Source organism: Terrapene carolina, unplaced genomic scaffold (assembly GCF_002925995.2).
Source record: "Terrapene carolina triunguis isolate 2854851 unplaced genomic scaffold, T_m_triunguis-2.0 Scaffold69, whole genome shotgun sequence".
NCBI lineage: Eukaryota > Metazoa > Chordata > Testudines > Emydidae > Terrapene > Terrapene triunguis.
The window spans coordinates 62720798-62726797 of NW_020664420.1; positions in this window are offsets into that span (position 1 = coordinate 62720798).

The following is a 6000-nucleotide window of genomic DNA, read 5'->3' on the forward strand; positions in this document are numbered from 1 at the left end:
AGCTCTTGATGTAAAGAAAGTAAGTGAGTTTCAAATATTTTATTTTAAAATGTATGTTTGATTTGGGGAATGGCATTTAAAAATTACTATATTGAATTTTCCATCCTTATCCACAATGTGCTCGTCACAGAGGACAAACTTTAAGAAAACATTTTTTTCCCCCATAGCATCTAAGAGAAGGTGTTTTAAAGTCACTTCACCTCTGCCTCAGTTTTGGCATCTGTCAAATGGGGATAATGATATATACTTCCTTTGTAAAATACTTTGAGATCTACTGATGAAAAGCAATATCTAAGATGTAGGTATGTTATTAAAACTACCCCACTTTATTACCATGAAATAATGAAAGTCCGTATATCTAAAACTTGGGGAAAATATGCTGTTTGTTAACATTTACTGCTTTTAAGACACTTTTTTCCTCCAAATAAGCCAAATCAAGCATTTTCCATAAAATATCCTATTATTAATGGCTGGGCTGGTAGTGCTGCTTATTATTAAGATTACCTAACACTTTCCATTACAAGGCCCTGTCTTCTGTAGCTTGTAACTTTGCCAAACTTTAACTGTTTGGGCTGAAATTTTCCATGCTAGGTGTCTGCCTCAGACTGAATCTTTTTGGAAAAACGTCAGCCAGAATGGTTCAGCTGTTTGAGACTGATACTAGAGAAAAATAGCTTATTTTGCCCATTTAAAAAACAAACAAACAAACACTTGCTACCTCTTTTCTAGCAGCCCCATGCTTTGGAGCAGGGACTTGAAATTCGACAGGTGGTGGCCTTTGTGTCAGGATAGATCTTCTGCCATCCCTGTGAAAATGTCAAAATTTGGCCAACTTATGTACCTCTGAAAAATTGCAGTTGGCACATGCTCAGTAAGGCTTTCTAAGATTTTAGCAGTTAAATTCCCCAAAGATTCAGTCCACACTAGTCAAGTTCCATCTGGGGATGAGGACTTTCCCTGCAATTGTAAGTCTGGGCTGCTGTGGCCACACCACAGCAGCATTCGAATGCAGAAAGGACAAGTGCTGGGCCTGTGGGGGACAGAGGGAGCAGACTGGGACAAAGAGCCTAGAGGTGGAAACTTGGACTAAAGGCTTGCAGGGAGGGAGAGAGAAACTGGGACTGGGAGTTGAGATGCAGAAGGAGAGACTACAACTGACTGGGCAAGGAAACTGAAAACTAGTTGCGGTGGGGGGCGGGGGAAGGGACAGAAGACAAATCTGACGAAGAGCTGGGGTGCAGGAGGGACTGTCTGGGGAAAGAGACTGGCATAAGGAGCTGCGTGGAGGAAACAAACTGAGATTGGATGAGCAGTCTCGGGGGGGAATTGAGACAGGCAACATGGGCAGGGGGAGGAGGAAGACAGACTGGATGAGGAGCACCGAGGGAATTAGGCCTGACTTAGCAAAGAGACTGGAGATAAGGCTTTTTTTGGAGGGGAACTGGAAATGGGTGGGCAAGAGACTGGGATGGAGATGGGAACGAGAAGCCTGAAGAGTGGAGACTGATGAGGTGTGAGTGGTACTAGGATTAGGGGTGGGGAAGAGACAGAACTGGGAGAGGGATGGGCTGGAGGAGATGGGGTTGACCAGTGCTTAATTTCTAAAGAAAGAGGGGCAGCGTGACTTTGCACGTATGATGTGTGCAAGGTCACACCTTACATGCCACTGACAGAAGAGGTGCTGGGGCAGAGCCCTGGCACAAATTAAGCACTGGGGCTGAAAGGGTCACGGTTGAGGAAAAGGGCAGAGGAGTCTGTCCCCTAGAAAGCACTCCCATCCACAGCCTGCAATGGAACCTGAGATTCCTTAGTCTCAGCATTCCTCTGCTGTCAGCAAATAACTGTGAAAGACGCTTGCAAAATGCCCTATCTTCCCTTAGTTCTGGTCCACATAAAAGATGGCAATCTACTATTACTGTCAGTTAGCCCCTTTGCTCAAGTGGCAGTTTAAGGTTCCATCCCTGCTGGTGACCCATGTGGGTGTCAGTATGATGCCACATGATGAAACTTTTGTTTAAAAATCTAATAAATGCTTGCACAAAAATATGTTAAGAACTTTATTCAAAGACAAACACTCTAAAGTTCAGAAAAGCCAGAATTATGGTTGCCTGTGAAACTGGCATGCTACAGGTAATAGTTCTCCCCTACACAACCCTGATACATCCCTACAGATGGTCCATCCTGTGCACTGAATAAGGGACCTTAGACAAAACAGTATATGATAATTACTGTATCATAATTAGGGCTGTCAATTAATCATAGTTAACTCACGTGATTAACTCAAAAAAATTAATCACACTGTTAAACAATAGAATACCAATTGAAATTTATTACATATTTTTTGATGTTTTCTACATTTTCAAATATATTGATTTCAATTACAACACAGAATACAAAGTGTACAGTGCTCACTTTATATTTATTTTTATTACAAATATTTGCACTGTAAAAAACAAATAGTATTTTTCAATTCACCTAGTACAAGTACTGTAGTGCAATCTCTTTATCATGAAAGTTGAACTTACAAATGTAGAATTATGTACAAAAAAAATCTGCATTCAAAAACAAAACAATGTAGAACTTTAGAGTCTACAAGTCCACTCAACCCTACTTCAGCCAATCGCTCAAACAAGTTTGGTTAGAATTTGCGGGAGATAATGCTGCCCGCTTCTTGTTTACAATGTCACCTGAAAGTGAGACCAGGCGTTCTCATGGCACTTTTGTAGCCAGCGCAAGGTATTTACGTGTCAGATATGCTAAACATGCATATGCCCCTTCATTCTTCGGCCACCATTCCAGAGGACATGCTTCCATGCTGATGATGCTCACTAAAAAAAAAATCCGTTAATTACATTTGTGACTGAACTCCTTGGGGGAGAATTGTATGTCTTCTGTTCTGTTTTACCTGCATTCTGCCATATATTTCATGTCATAGCAGTCTCGGATGATGTTCGTTTTAAGAACACTTTCACAGCAGATTTGACAAAATGCAAAGAAGGTACCAATGTGAGATTTCTAAAAATAGCTACAGCATTCGACCCAAGGATTAAGAATCTGAAGTGCCTTCCAAAATCCGAGAGGGGCGAGGCACGGAACATGCTTTCAGAAGACTTAAAAGAGCAACACTCAGATACGGAAACCACAGAACCCAAACCACCAAAAAAAGAAAATCAACCTTCTGCTGGTGGCATCTCAGATGATGAAAATGAACATGCGTTGGTCCGTTCTGCTTTGGATCATTATTTAGCAGAACCCATCATCAGCATGGACACATGTCTTCTGGAATGGTGGTTGAAGCATGAAGGGACATATGGATCTATATCTTGCGGTGCCAGCTACAACAGTGCCATGTGAATACAATGCCACCTGAAAGTGAGAACAGGCAAATAAGAAGTGGGCAGCATTCTCTCTTGCAAATTGTAACCCAATTTGTTTGAGCGATTGGCTGAACAAGAAGTAGGCCTGTGTGGACTTGCAGGCTCTAAAATTTTACAGTTTTATTTTTGAATGCAGGTTTTTTTGTACATAATTCTACATTTGTAAGTTCAACTTTCATAAGGAGATTGCACTACAGTGCTTGTACTAGGTGAATTGAAAAATACTATTTCTTTTGTTTTTTTACAGTGCAAATACTTGTAATCAAAAATAAATATAAAGTGAGCACTGTATACTTTGTATTCTGTGTTGTAATTGAAATCACTATATTTGAAAATGTAGAAAGCATCCAAAAATATTGAACTAAATAGTATTCTATTATTGTTTAAAAGTGCAATTAAGCACGATTAATTTTTTTAATTGCTTGACAGCCCTAATCATAATACATACCAAAAAGGGGACAAAATGAGTGCTCTTTTTGAGTGCTTGATTTTGCAACCTTATGTTCTTATTGGTGTGTGTGTAATTAACTATAATTGTTAGAGTACTGACATCTGTGCATTATATAAAAGGAGCTCTTCTGACTGTGTACTTCCTTTGCTCAGGGGACTGATTATCAGAGAGATAGGTGCTGCAAAGTTTAAAAACTCTGCACATTTTCCATTGAATTTGCAAAATAGTTAATTAACAGGTTGCACAAAGGTACCCACTGACAGATTGGAATGCAGACTTAAGAAACTGATGAGTATCAAATCAAAAAAGTTAAGTTGGGTTTTTGAGAACCCAGCATTTGTTACAGCTTTCATTCTAAGAATTGATATTTGGTAAGAAATAGAAAAGGATAAGGATTCTTGATATAGCAGTTGTTTTGCTTTCAATGAGTGAATTATCACAGTTTAATTTGTTAGTGTGAAAAATTTCTTTAGTGGTTACAGCATTGTTACATTTCCTTCTTGAAGCTATTGCTATATTGTGTTTGCAGTTGCATGGGATGAGTTGAAATTGATGGAATATGTATATGCTAACAGAAAGAAGGGAGGGTATGATTGTTCCGATCTACCATCTGAGCACCCCTGCATTATTGCACAATGTCACTTGGGCCTATATGCTTCCCAAAGGCTGGCAAACCTACAGGAAAGGAAAAGGCTGTCTGAATTCCCTGTAGCTTATATCCAATGTTTCTTCTCTGCATAGCCCTTTTATCACCCAAGGCTTGAGGTCACTAGGGAGCCGAGGTCACTGAAAGTCAGGAAATCCAGGCTGGCATTGCCATCTGCTTGTGGATGCTCACTACGTACTATGGATAGTCAATTACTTTTTGTCAAGGTCTAGTCACAGTCCAGACTTCAGAGAAGAAAATAATAAAATAAATAATAAAAAAAGATTTCAGGGTCTGCCTATTGACTACCCTGCCCTATACTATAGATGTCCACTACCAGCTGTTTGGAGGAGCAGACCTCTGTAACACATAGGTACACAAACTAAGAGCTCCAGCAATGAAGTACTAGGTACCTCTGCAAGCTTCTGCTAGAATGGGGGCAAGGATGAAAAGTATGTATACTGTAAAGATGCCTTGCCCTTTTAACCCAGTAGTTTTCCATAGGTTGAGCAGACGGTACTTATTTAAGACATTGAAAAGCATTATTCTAGTACTGTAAGATACTGCTCTTTATTTATATCTTTCTGTTCAGTACATTACATCTTCAGCACAGACAAATTGGCTAAGATATACTAATTTTTCAAACAGCTGCTGTGAGAAGACTTACAGAATGGCACTGAACTGAGTGGCCAGTGCCCACAGGAGTTATTTGCTAGTACAGAATGGGTTGTTGCAGGAATCCTTCCCTTACAAGACTACATGAGTGAACAGGTCCTCTTAATTTGCATACCTTTGAAAAATCTTCCCACTCACCTAAAGATTCAATATATCAAGCCTGAAAGCAATTTTAAGAGAATGTTAAGTTTGTAGAGTTTGAATTTCCCATACAGCAACTTTTATTAGCAGTAATGCACACAGCTTAACATGCAGCACCAAGCCACTTAATGTGTTTGTCTAACTGCAAATCAGTTGGAAGAATTGTTTAAAAAAAAAAAAAAAAAAAAAAAAAAGAAAAAAAACGTGAGGGTGTGTTGCACTAAACATAGTGTTAACAGCTGTCTGATCAAGAGGGCTTTGTTGTAAACAGAAAACATTTAACTATTCAGTTCTGAACCTTATTTAAGAATACTAGAGTAAACTTCCCCTTACACCTATCTAAAAGGGCTTTGCTCCACTGATTGGGGTGAAGTTTAAAAGATGGGATTCTTCAGAATAAAAATTAACTGGGTTGAGAATCAGGAAGTTATGTTGTGTCCCTACCAGGATGGCTGGCTGACCTTGGAAAGTCTCTAACCTCTCGTTTCCCACCTCTTTAAAATAGGGACAGTATTTAATGGCCCTATAAGGTGTCGTTTGTTTACTTAAACAGTACTTAGTTCTTTTCAAAAAGCAACAGAGGGTCCTGTGGCACCTATAAGACTAACAGAAGTATTGGGAGCATAAGCTTTCGGGGGTAAGAACCTCACTTCTTCAGATGCAAGTCTGAAGAAGTGAGGTTCTTACCCACAAAAGCTTATGCTCCCAAT